General features: G+C 40.8%; 1 protein-coding gene across 2 annotated transcripts in view; it reads left to right on the top strand.

Moving 5' to 3' along the window:
* Positions 1 to 12,513, top strand: part of ARHGAP15 (Rho GTPase activating protein 15) — a 701,521-nt gene that overhangs the window by 435,397 nt on the left and 253,611 nt on the right. The gene's annotated exons all lie outside the window — the stretch shown is intronic.

Raw genomic sequence — 12,513 nt, 5'->3', positions numbered from 1 at the left:
GCTGCTGCTAAGTCGCTTCAGTTGTGTCCGACTCTGTGCGACCCCAAAGATGGCAGTCCACCAAAATCACTCAAATGGTGACTGCAGCCATGAAACCAGAAGATTGCTTCTCAGCAGGAAAGCTATGGCAAACCTAGACAGTGTGTTGAAGAGTGGAGACATTAATCTCCTGACAAAGGTCTGTATAGTCAAGGCTATGGTCTTTCTAGTGGTCACATAATGGTTGTGAGAGCGGGACCATAAAGAAGAAGATAGAGTGCCAAAGAATTGATATCTTCTGACTGTGGTGCTGGAGAAGACTCCCGAAAATCCCTTGGACAGCAAGGAGATCAAACCAGTCAATCTTAAGGGAAATCAACCCTGAATGCTTTTTGGAAGGACTGATGCTGAAGCTGAAGTTCCAGTATTTTGGTCACCGATGTAAACACCTGACTCATTGGAAGAGTCCCTGATTCTGGGAAAGATTGAGGGCAGAAGACGAGGGAATCAGAGGATGAGATGGCTGGATGATGTCACCAGTACAATGGGCATGAACTTGGGCAAACTCCAGGAGATGGTGAGGGACAGGGAGGCCTAGTGTGTTGCAGTCCATGGGGTTGTAAAGAATCAGACATGACTGGGTGACTGAACAGCAACATTATTGATTAACAATGTTGTGCTAGTTTCAGATATACAGCAAAATGTTTCAGTTATAAATTACTTTTGTTGTTGTTCAGTCGCCCAAGTTCATGTCCATTGCATCGGTGATGCCATCCAGCCATCTCATCCTCTGACGCCCTCTTCTCCTTCTACCCTCAGTCTTTCCCAGCATTAGCGACTCTTCCTATGAGTCAACTGTTCGTCTCAGGTGACCAAAATACTGAAGTTTCAGCTTCAACATCAGTCCTTCCAATGAGTATTCAGGGTTGATTTCCCTTAATATTGACTGGTTTTATCTCCTTGCTATCCAAAGGACTCTCAGGAGTCTTCTCCAGTTCAAAGGCATCAATTCTTTGGCACTTCACCTTCTTTATTACTTTTTACTCTTTAGTATTCTGCCTTCTAAAATTACTTTTGGTTCCCAGTAAATTCTTTGAGTTTCCTCCTACCCCCATCCTTTGACATCATTTGAATAAATTTTTCTTTGCTTAAGATAACCACAGTGCTTTTTCTTTTCTATTGTAGCCAAATCTTCAATGAATGTACCTCATTACCAAAATAACTGTCCAATGTGTGTATGTGTGTGTGTGTGAATGTTTGAACAGTTCAGTTTTTTATTATTGTTTTCTCTTCCTCTCTTTATTTCATGTGTGTAGTTCTATGGGCTTTGTTTTTCTGCTTTAAAATTTACTAGAGTAGCTGCAACAAGCGTCTCTCCTGATAGCAGAATAACATCATTTTGAAAAGCATGTGGAGACTGTCTCCCCTGCATAAATGATGATAACACCGTCACATTATTTGAACATTTAACTGCCTCTATTGAGTAGTTTTCCTCGTAGTTTTGATTCATTTGGAATCTAACTGACAAAGATCCCATTACTGGCTGTTCTTTCCATAATTTGTCAAAAAATATATAGCAGAGATGAGGGAGAATGAAGCTAATTTGTAATCTGGGAGACTTAACCTGGTTATGCTGACGAACTAACTAAATCGGTCAAAAGTTTGAGTGCTTAAAGATTAAAAACCACCATTCTCTAGTTAAACTCTAATTCATTATGTAAACAACATGCTTTGTAAGTGCAGTCATGTGGAAGGTCTATTTGTTTTTCTCACCAAAAGATGCTTTCAAAGAAAAATTACAGAAAATGGATTTTCTCCAACCAATGTGTTGCCTGCCACCCCTGGTACAAGCACTGAAGCAGGAGAACAAAGATGTAATGATCACACCAGCCAAGGCCATGGGCATGTGCAGAACATTCCAAAAATATTGGCACCCCTAGCAAGAGGTGTTTTCTAAATACAAAAAGTTGTTAAGAGAGGAAGAAAGGATTACCAGTGAGCCCACAGATGGAACTATAGGTGGGGAGCCGGGAACTCAGGGTTCCAGGACTGCTCCCTTTTTCGGAATGCCATAAGGAGGGGGAAAGCAGAAATAATCTTTAACGTTGTGCCAGGATAGCAGGCATGGGTGTTTAGGGGGCAAAAGCTAGGTCATCAGTGCTTGCCAGGAAAACAAAACACCTTCTTTCTTCCTCCCCCTTTCCCCACACAATTTCAAGATAGAAGGTTCTGTGGTTCAAACATGTTCCTATAATTTAATGGTCTTCCTTGGTGTATCAAACTCTGAAATCAGATTTACAGATGGGTGGCAATCCTACAATAACCCCTAAACTGTACAATGATGTCTTAGCTAAATCTCTATGATTTACTTCCTTAGCACTTTTGATTTTGCAAAGTCATTTCAAGTGTATCATCATCTCCTCCACGTTATATACTTCACCATGTAATGTTAAAAGCTCATGTTGCAGTCATTTTTTTTTAAGTTGTAATTGATAAAAACTTGTTCAAACTGCAAACGAAAGAATGGAATTAATTACTACTTGCCTGAAAAGTCCAAGAGACGAGGATAGCTTCAACCTTGACTGGACCTGTGGGCACAAAATGCTATCAAATCTTTATCTCCTCCATCCCTCAGCTCTCTTTTCCAATCTGTTGGCTTAATTCTCCAGTATGTTTTCCCAGAAGCTGGCAGCATAACTTCTAGAAGCTCAGATTCATATCCTCATAGTTTACCAATTCCTACAGAAAGAGGGCTCCTTTTTCCCAGTAGCACTTAAAAAAAAAAAAGCCCTCAGGATTTGTGAGACCAGATCCACTTGGATCATGTGTTCATATCTGAACACATGTTCATATCCCTGTGGCCAAGGGAAGAAGTGCATGTTTATTGCTAGAGCTGGAGCTGGTGGGGTCAGCACTACTCAAAACAAATGGCAGCAATATGAGAAAGTATCACCCCCATAGGAAAACCAGAGTGCTCTTACTGGAGGATAGAAGAATCGTTCCAAGGCCAGCAAAACCAGTAGACATGCAACATACTCATCCTAACCAGCGCCACCCATACCAGTGGGTCTCACTGAGTTATTTCCAATCCTGGCACCTTCTCCTCTGATTCTAAGTCCTCTTTTGGAACGTTGTGGACAGTGCTATGTCCATGTTCTTGCCAAATTTGTTTGGCTGCATTAAACTGAAAGTGTCAGTGTTAGTCACTGAGTCAGGTCTGACTCTTTGTGGTTTTGTGGCCCCATGGACTATAGCCCGTCAGGCTCCTCTGTCCATGGGATTTTCCAGGCAAGAATACTAGAGTAGGTAGCCATTCCCTTCTCCAAGGGACCTTCTTGACCCAAGGATTGAACCCGGGTCTCCTGCATTACAGGCACATTCTTCACTGTTTGAGCCACCAGGGAAGCCCAGTGCCTTCTAATTCTAATGCACCCGATGGCAACCATATATGGTGCATCATGTATATGGTATATTGGAGAAGGAAATGGCAACCCACTCCAGTGTTCTTGCCTGGAATATCCCATGGATGGAGAAGCCTGGTAGGCTGCAGTCCATGGGGTCTCACAGAGTCGGACACGACTGAAGTGACTTAGCAGCAGCAGTATATGGTATATATATGACATCATATATAAGTATCAGGAAGTGAGGAGCTGAGGTGTCTCTGCTTCATTCACCTCCCTCTGCATATCCGTTTCTGTGCACACTCGCTCATTGCACATAGCCATCTCGCCAAACGGCTCCCTTTGCCCCTCAGTGTCCCTGGAGCAGATAGTATCCCTGATACCACCTCAGACTGTAGCGTCCCAATTGTAAAACTTTTGGAGGGGAATTTGCACTGACCCGGCTTGGGCCACATGACAACCGTTAATTTAATCAGGTTTACCCAGAAGGTATGGGCTACCCTGTGGCTCAGATGGTAAAGAATCTGCCTGCAATGCAAGAGACCCGGGTTTGATCCCGGTGTCAGGAAGATCCCTGGAAAAGGGAATGTCTACCCACTCCAGTATTCTTGCCTGGAGAATTCCATGGACAGATGAGCCTGGTGGGTTACCATCCATGGGGTCACAGAGTGGGACTGGATTGAGCGACTAACACTTTCACCTTTTGTTTTAACCTGGAAGACTAGGTCCTTCTACAGAGCCTTACTGGGTAAGTGTAGCCACTTTAAAGTCAGGATATAAATGAGGTGATTATTTTTCTTTTTTACCTTTCTGGTAACCAGTGAAGGCAATCATTTCCCTCCTGTCTAATGAGGTTCAACATATATCAACTCTTTTTTCCCCAGAGCGCTGTTGGCAATCTGGGAAGGGTTGTTTTCTCTCCCCATGAGGGATTGCCTGCACTTACCTGGACCACCCAGTAAGTGGCAGTAATGCACCTCCCCCACCTCTGGCCTCAGAACAACTGAAAGTAGCTAGGAGTGCCCCTCACCCTCTCTAGAGCATTCTGGCAATCAACAAATCAAAAATACCTTGCAATTGAAATGTTCTGTTCTCCACCCCACTCATAATCCCTCCCCAAATCCTGTCTTTCCTTATAATTAGTGAATCCTCATCACTAACCTGAAAAAAGTCTATTTGCTGTCTCTACTTCTCACCTTCCCTTCAAATCTTGACCAAAAGCCTCTGCTTTTCAGTTTCATTCTACAAAAGCCATTTTCCTTATGATCACCAATAACCTCTTAATTTCACCTTGATTTCTCATCAACATTCTGTTCTGAATTACCCATCCTAACTCCTAAATATCAACTCTCTCGATTCTTCTCCAAACCCTCAGTTTTCTGCATTTTAGTCTCCTTTAATCAAGCAAAAACTTAAATCCTCTTTGCCCAGTGAGTTAGCTCACCTCCTGCATCCTGTCTGCAAATCCGCAGAATCACTACATCTCTCCGTTGTCTGAGTTAGGTCCTTATCTTTTTTTTTTTCATCTAGAGCCTGATGGTTTGTACCTATGGGCAAATGACTCGGTATCTTTCTGCCTCAGTTTCCACTCCTATAAAATCAGGATGGTAATAGTGTCTACTACCAAAGTGTTACAATTACTATGACGATCAAGTAAGTTAGAATAAAGTACTTTGAACTTTGCCTGGCTGAATGCAATAAGTCTTTGCTATTATTAATAAACACCCTTATAATAGCACTAATTGCATCATATTATAATTGTGAGAACTATTCTTCCGCCCAGACTGTGGGAGATCATGCTTCATGCACCATTGCATCTTCAGGATGGAGTGCAATGTCTAGGCTACAGTGGGCATGTAGATAGTTATGAATATAATAGATAGTTATGAATGGATGTCAATCTTCAAATTCTTTACAGTGCTCAGCATATGGTAGGTGCTCATGAAATATTCACTGAATTGAATTAAATAGATTTGAATTGATCTGTAGAGAATACATAATAAGAAGTGCCATAATATAACATAAAACATAATGACTTTAAATTTTAAGGTGAGAGAAATTTCCTTTGAGTCTCTTCAAAGAGACTCAATCTTAGGATTGATTCTAAATGTAATTCCACATTCTAAATGTAATTCTAATGTAATTCCACGTTCTAGCTAAATTTAGAATTTTTTCTCTATTTATTTGCTCCCCAGTTTTGGTTTCCATGTCCTATCAAGTGTCTTTGTTTTCATTCTCACAGCATAGCTTAGATCACCCAAACTCCAGTCTCCTGTTATCATTCTTTATCAGTAAGCTGTTGCTGTCTAACAAACAGAATCTCAGTGGCAAACAGCAAAAAGCACTTATTTTTCATGTGTCTGTGGCTTGAATGGACCGCTCTGCTTTACATTGTAGGTTTGACTGGACTTGTTTCCTCAATAAGGGTCAGCCTCAGTTCTGTGCTATATGTATTTACTCTGGAGCCCGGACTGAAGGGGCAGCTGCTACCCAGGTAAACCTTGATTCAGCAGTAACAGAGAAGCAAGCATAGAAATCTGTAGCATGTCTGAAGACCTCAGTGTTGAACTGAAACACAGTCATTTCTACACAGGCTACATTGTCCAAAGTAATCATTTGGGCAAGCCCTCTATCAGTGAAATGAAGGAAATAAATGTCACCCACTCTAGTGAGTTTCACCACACAGTCAGATGGCAAAGGTAGTAAAAGTATAAATCTAATTCCGAGAAGAGGAGAAGAATGCTCAGTGATGACTAAATTTACCACAAACCTATCCTGATTCTGGTCTTCATAACATCTGCATACGTAACCACATTAGCTTCTCAACAGATCTTTTGTGTTCAGTCTTCACCACGATCTGTTGCCCCGCAACCCCACCATTTGGTTATGAATATTTTGGTTACAGGTGATAGAATATCCAGTTAAAAATTGTTTATATTATCTCATATATAAGAAGTATAGAGAAAGTGTTTTAGGACAGGTTTAGAAGCTCAACAATATCACTGAGGTCTCAGGTCCTTGTGGCTTACTCTTGCCTGGAAAATCCCATGGACAGAGCCTGGTGGGCTGCAGTCCATGGGGTCGCCAAGAGTTGGACACTACTGAGCGACTTCCCTTTCACTTTTCACTTTCATGCATTGGAGAAGGAAATGGCAACCCACTCCAGTGTTCTTGCCTGGAGAATCCCAGGGACGGGGAAGCCTGGTGGGCTGCTGTCTGTGAGGTCACACAGAGTCGGACACGACTGAAGTGACTTAGCAGCAGCAGCAGCAGCTTTGGCTTGCAAACTTCTTGTCTCATGGTGACAAGATTGCAGCAGTAGCTCCAGGCATTGCAAAGTTGCACGTTGATGTTCATGAAGGAAAAAAGACAGAATGCTTTCATGTACCCCTCTCCTTTCATCAGGAAAAAAAAATTCTTTTTTAGTTTCCCAAGTCATATCCCCTTGCATTATACCAACCAGAACTCTCTAATTTTAAACTAACTAAATTTACATGATTGAAGGCCAGAAGAGAAGGGACAACAGAGGATAGCGTCACCAACTCAATGGACATGCATTTGAGCAAGCTCTGGGAGTTGGTGATGGACAGGGAAGCCTGGTGTGCTGCAGTCCATGGGGTCACATAGAGTTGGACATGACTGAGCTTCTGAACTGAACTGAACTGAAAGCTACAAAGGAAGCAGAAGTCATTGGAGACCATTTGAACATCAGAATCTGTCTTATAAGTGGACTCTAAAACATGAAAGAAGTTGGGAGGGAAATGGCGTATGTATAACAAATCAGCCACATTTTCACGCTCTCAGATAAATGCCCACTTGACTTAATAGTTAAGACTCCACATAACACAAACTTTATCTCCTCTTAAAGCTTCATACATGATCAGATCAGATCAGTCCCTCAGTCGTGTCCGACTCTTTGCGACCCCATGAATCACAGCACGCCAGGCCTCCCTGTCCATCACTATCTCCAGGAGTTCACTCAAACTCATATCCATCAAGTCAGTGATGCCATCCAGCCATGTCATCCTCTGTTGTCCCTTTCTCCTCCTGCCCCCAATCCCTCCCAGCATCAGAGTCTTTTCCAATGAGTCAACTCTTTGCATGAGGTGGCCAAAGTACTGGAGTTTCAGCTTTAGCATCATTCCTTCCAAAGAAATCCCAGGGCTGATCTTCTTCAGAATGGACTGACTGGATCTCCTTGCAGTCCAAGGGACTCGCAAGAGTCTTCTCCAACACCACAGTTCAAAAGCATCAATTCTTCGGTGCTCAGCCTTCTTCACAGTCCAACTCTCATATCCATACATGACCACAGGAAAAACCATAGCCTTGACTAGATGGACCTTTGTTGGCAAAGTAATGTCTCTGCTTTTGAATATGCTATCTAGGTTGGTCATAACTTTCCTTCCAAGGAGTAAGCATCTTTTAATTTCATGGCTGCAGTCACCATCTGCAGTGATTTTGGAGCCCAGAAAAATAAAGTCTGACACTGTTTCCACTGTTTCCCCATCTATTTGCCATGAAGTGATGGGACCGGATGCCATGATCTTCGTTTTCTGAATGTTGAGCTTTAAGCCAACTTTTTCACTCTCCTCTTTCACTTTCATCAAGAGGCTTTTTAGTTCCTCTTCACTTTCTGCCATAACGGTGGTGTCATCTGCATATCTGAGGTGATTGATATTTCTCCTGGCAATCTTGATTCCAGCTTGTGTTTCTTCCAGTCCAGCGTTTCTCATGATGTACTCTGCATATAAGTTAAATAAGCAGGGTGACAGTATACAGCCTTGACGAACTCCTTTTCCTATTTGGAACCAGTCTGTTGTTCCATGTCCAGTTCTAACTGTTGCTTCCTGACCTGCATACAAATTTCTCAAGAGGCAGATCAGGTGGTCTGGTATTCCCATCTCTTTCAGAATTTTCCACAGTTTCTTGTGATCCACACAGTTAAAGGCTCTGGCATAGTCAATAAAGCAGAAATAGATGCTTTTCTGGAACTCTCTTGCTTTTTCCATGATCCAGCAGATGTTGGCAATTTGATCTCTGGTTCCTCTGCCTTTTCTAAAACCAGCTTGAACATCAGGAAGTTCACGGTTCACATATTGCTGAAGCCTGGCTTGGATGAAGATTTCTCTAAATAAGAAAAAGTGTATGTTTCCCTTTGTACAATCACACCAAGATGATTCTTCTCATCACTCTCTCGTCGCTGATTGTTTACCTCTCCTTCATCCTCCCCAAATGCCCTGTTTGTTCTTTTCCTTACATCTCCAAGCTAAGTCTTACTTAACCTTGAGGACTCAGTTCTTCCCTGGGAAGTCTTCCATGAGTGCTCAAGGCTGTTCAGGTGCTCCTTCTAACATGTTCCCATTGGATCTGTGCTTCCTTGGGAATAGTATACTTCAGGATGACATGTTCTTACTTATTTCCTTATATGACGTCGCCACTAGACAAGAAACTTTAGAGCATTGGAAAGGAGTCTTTGTTATTGTGCTATCAGTGCCTTTCCTAGCTCCTGACACAGAGCAGGCATTTAGGATTTCTTTTAAATAACAGAATGAGTGAAGGAGTAAATACAGTAGAATATTTTCATCTTTTTCATATTCCTGTATCTACTATCAGAAAAAAAAGTAAAGAAAGAAACCTTTCTCCAGACTTTAGCATCATCTTCATTCAAGAATCTATCTTTCTTGAATGATCTCCATCCCATAAATCCTCCCCCAACCTCCCCCTTCCCACATACCACCTTTGCACTAAATGACAGAAAAAAACTTTATACTTTAGAACTTTCTTTGCACGAAGTACTTTTTGTGATACCTGCTATATATTCTATTTATTATTTATTAACAGAATGTTTCTGTTAGCCCTACAATATTATAAGCTTCTTGATATATTTATCACAACCTAATATGCCTACTCATTGCTTCAACTATAGAAGATACTTGGTACATATTTCTGAAATTTATTTGAATCATGACTATCATTAAAAGATTTTATTCTGTATAAAAATGCTTCCTTTCTGTAATCTCTGACCAGTTTAAATGATCAAATCTGAAGTTCTGGATTATTTTTCTTAAATAATATTTTATGTTATTCTTTCTTATGTTGGTGACTTACTGTTTCTGAATGAATCTTTGTTACTAGACCAGATATTCAAAGCAAATATTCATGATTATTTCCCACTTCTCTACATTATGTTTATGTGTGTTTTGAGCTTGTCTTCTTTCTGTCTCTTGGACAAAAACTCACATTTCCACATTAAATTGCATTATTATTAGTGCTCTAGCCTTAACTTGCTGAGTTGTTCTCAACTCAAGCCATCACCTTTCCTAAGAAATTGATGACAATCGTGATTTCCTTGAAGTCTCACCACAATCTGTGTTGACTATCCCTTTGAATAACATATCATTTACCATTCTATTATGCTGCATCTTATATTTTCCCCCACTTACGCTAAAAACATAAAGAGATAGAAATACCAGACCACCTTACCTGACTCCTGAGAAACCTGTATGCAGGTCAAGAAGCAACAGTTAGAACCAGACATGAAACAACAGACTGGTTCAAAATTGGTAGAGGAGCACATCAAGGCTGTATATTGTCACCTTGCTTATTTAACTTAAATGCAGATTACATCATGAGAAATGCTGGGCTGGATGCAGCAGAAGCTGGAATCAAGATTGCCAGGAGAAATATCAATAATCTCAGATATGCAGATGACACTACCCTTATGGCAGAAAGCAAAGAGAAACTAAAGAGCCTCTTGATGAAGGTGAAAGAGGAAAATGAAAAGGCTGGCTTAAAACTCAGCATTCAAAAAATGAAGATCATTTCATCTGGTCCCATCACTTCATGGGAAATAGATGGGGAAACAATGGAAACAGTGACAGACTTTATTTTCTTGGGCTCCAAAATCAGTGCAGATGGTGAGTGTAGCCATGAAATTAAAAAAGGCTTACTCCTTGGAAGAAAAGCTATGGCAAATCTAGAGAGCATGTTAAAAAGCAGACATTATTTTGCTGACAAAGGTCCATATAGTCAAAGCTATGGTTTTTCCAGTAGTCATGTATGGGTGTGAGAGTTCGACCATAAAGAAGGCTGAGCACCAAAGAATTGATGTTTTTGAACTGTCGTGTTGGAGAAGACTCTTGAGAATCCTTTGGACTGCACGGAGCTCAAACCAGTCAATCCTAAAGGAAATCAATCCTGAATATTAATTGTAAGGACTGATGCTGAAGGTGAAGCTCCAATACTTTGGTGGCCTGATGCGGAGAACTGACTCATTAGAAAAGATCCTGATGCTGGGAAAGATTGAAGACAGGAGGAGAAGGGAATGACAGAGGATGAGCTGATTGGATGGCATCACTGACTCAATGGACATGAGTTTGAGTAAATTCCAGGAAATGGTGAAGGACAGGGAAGCCTGGCGTGCTCTAGTCCACAGGGTCACAAAGAGTCGGACACGACCGAGGGACTGAACAACAAACAGCAACTGTGCTAAAAATATGTTTTACATTTTTGAAAACTTCTACTGATGAAAAAGATGATGTCTTATAGTCAATAATTCAATAAATATTTACTGAACTTCTAGTATTTTCCAAAGAGTGTCGAGTTACTGGGAATTCAGTAATAAAGAAAATAGGAATAGCCCTTATTCTCTTGGGTTTTGCATTCTAAGCAAGGAGAGCAACTAACCAGTAAACATATCAATCTAATATGTCAGATGGAGTAAAATGCTCTAAGAAAAGTAAGCTGTGGGCAGCATGAAGATCTGTTATCAGCAGGGCTTGCCAGTTTTTTTAAAGGTGGATAGGAATAAGAGGGTGACATTTGATCACCTGGATAATTGATTTCCACACAGAGGAAATAATAAGTTCAAATTCCCTGAGGCAAAAGTGTGCTTGGCATGGACAAGAATCAGTGATGTAGACAGAGTGGCAGCAGCGAGTGATGAGCAGAGAGAGGAGAGAGGAAGCAAATGAAGTCAGTTAATTGGTGAAAAGTCAGGTTGTTTACTGCCTTGGAGGTGATGTCAAGGAATTAGATTTCATTGTATGCGAGATGGAAAGTCCTTGAACCTACTAAATATTTGTTTCATTGTCAATAATCAACATCTCTGCTGTTTAAAAAGATTCCGGAAATGGATGGTGGTGATGGTTGCACAACAGTGCACATGTACTTAATGCCACTAAACTGGACACACAAAAGTGGTTAAAATGGTAAATTTTATGTTATATATATTTTATCGCAATTTTTAAAAAATCCTTGATTGAACACCATGGACCCAAAACTGTGCTTGACTGAAAGAACAGTATAAGCAATGCAGCACTCGAGAATCTGCTTTGAGAATACATTCCATATATTCTAAGTGAAAATACACAATGCAAGGTAGCATAAATCATGTTCCAAATGAGAGAGCTAGGCTAGAATTTCACACAGTGTTCTCGGAAACATTAGTCTGGAGAGATGCCCTTTGAAATAAAAGGATCTTACTCAAATAAGTTTGGGAACTGGCGCGTCCTTCAGTCCTGCCTGGAGATTCCCAGTGCACATTGGCATAACACGGGCTCTGAAAATAAGTACACATGAAAGAAACCTGTTTAACTTTGTTTAACCCAGTGTTGCTAAATCATTTTGATTACAGGCTTTCCCCCTCAAATCGCCTATTAACATCCTGAGAAACTGGTATTCCAAAGAATCTATGTTACAGGAGACATAAAGCTGAGATAAGAGTTCTGGATAGAGTTTGTGGAGAAAGAACCATTTGAGCTGAGCCCTAAAAGAAAAGGGATACTTAGATTAGAGGAAGGGCAAATTCAAGGCAGGAGAAATGTGAAAACATTCACTTCAAGGTAAATCTTCTGGAACTTGCTTTTTTCAGATATCATTGTGCCATTGAATGAATCTAAATATACTAACAACATCATAATTTTGATGATTGTTGATAAACTTCTTCTCAAACACTGAGACACCAATTCACTAGGATTCATTAATTCATCGAAGTTTTCTTAATTCCTAGTCACTATTTTATAGACAGCGAAATTAAGCCCAGAGAGACTATAACTTACTCAGTCATCCCTGCCTAATCGATGGCAGAGTGTTCATTTTCTTTCTCTAGGGCCAGAGTCCTGTTCCATAAAGG

This window comes from Bos javanicus, chromosome 2, assembly GCF_032452875.1.
Source record: "Bos javanicus breed banteng chromosome 2, ARS-OSU_banteng_1.0, whole genome shotgun sequence".
In the NCBI taxonomy this organism is placed as follows: domain Eukaryota; kingdom Metazoa; phylum Chordata; class Mammalia; order Artiodactyla; family Bovidae; genus Bos; species Bos javanicus.
The sequence above is the reverse complement of the archived record's forward strand: the minus strand, read 5'-3'. Positions and strand labels throughout refer to the sequence as shown.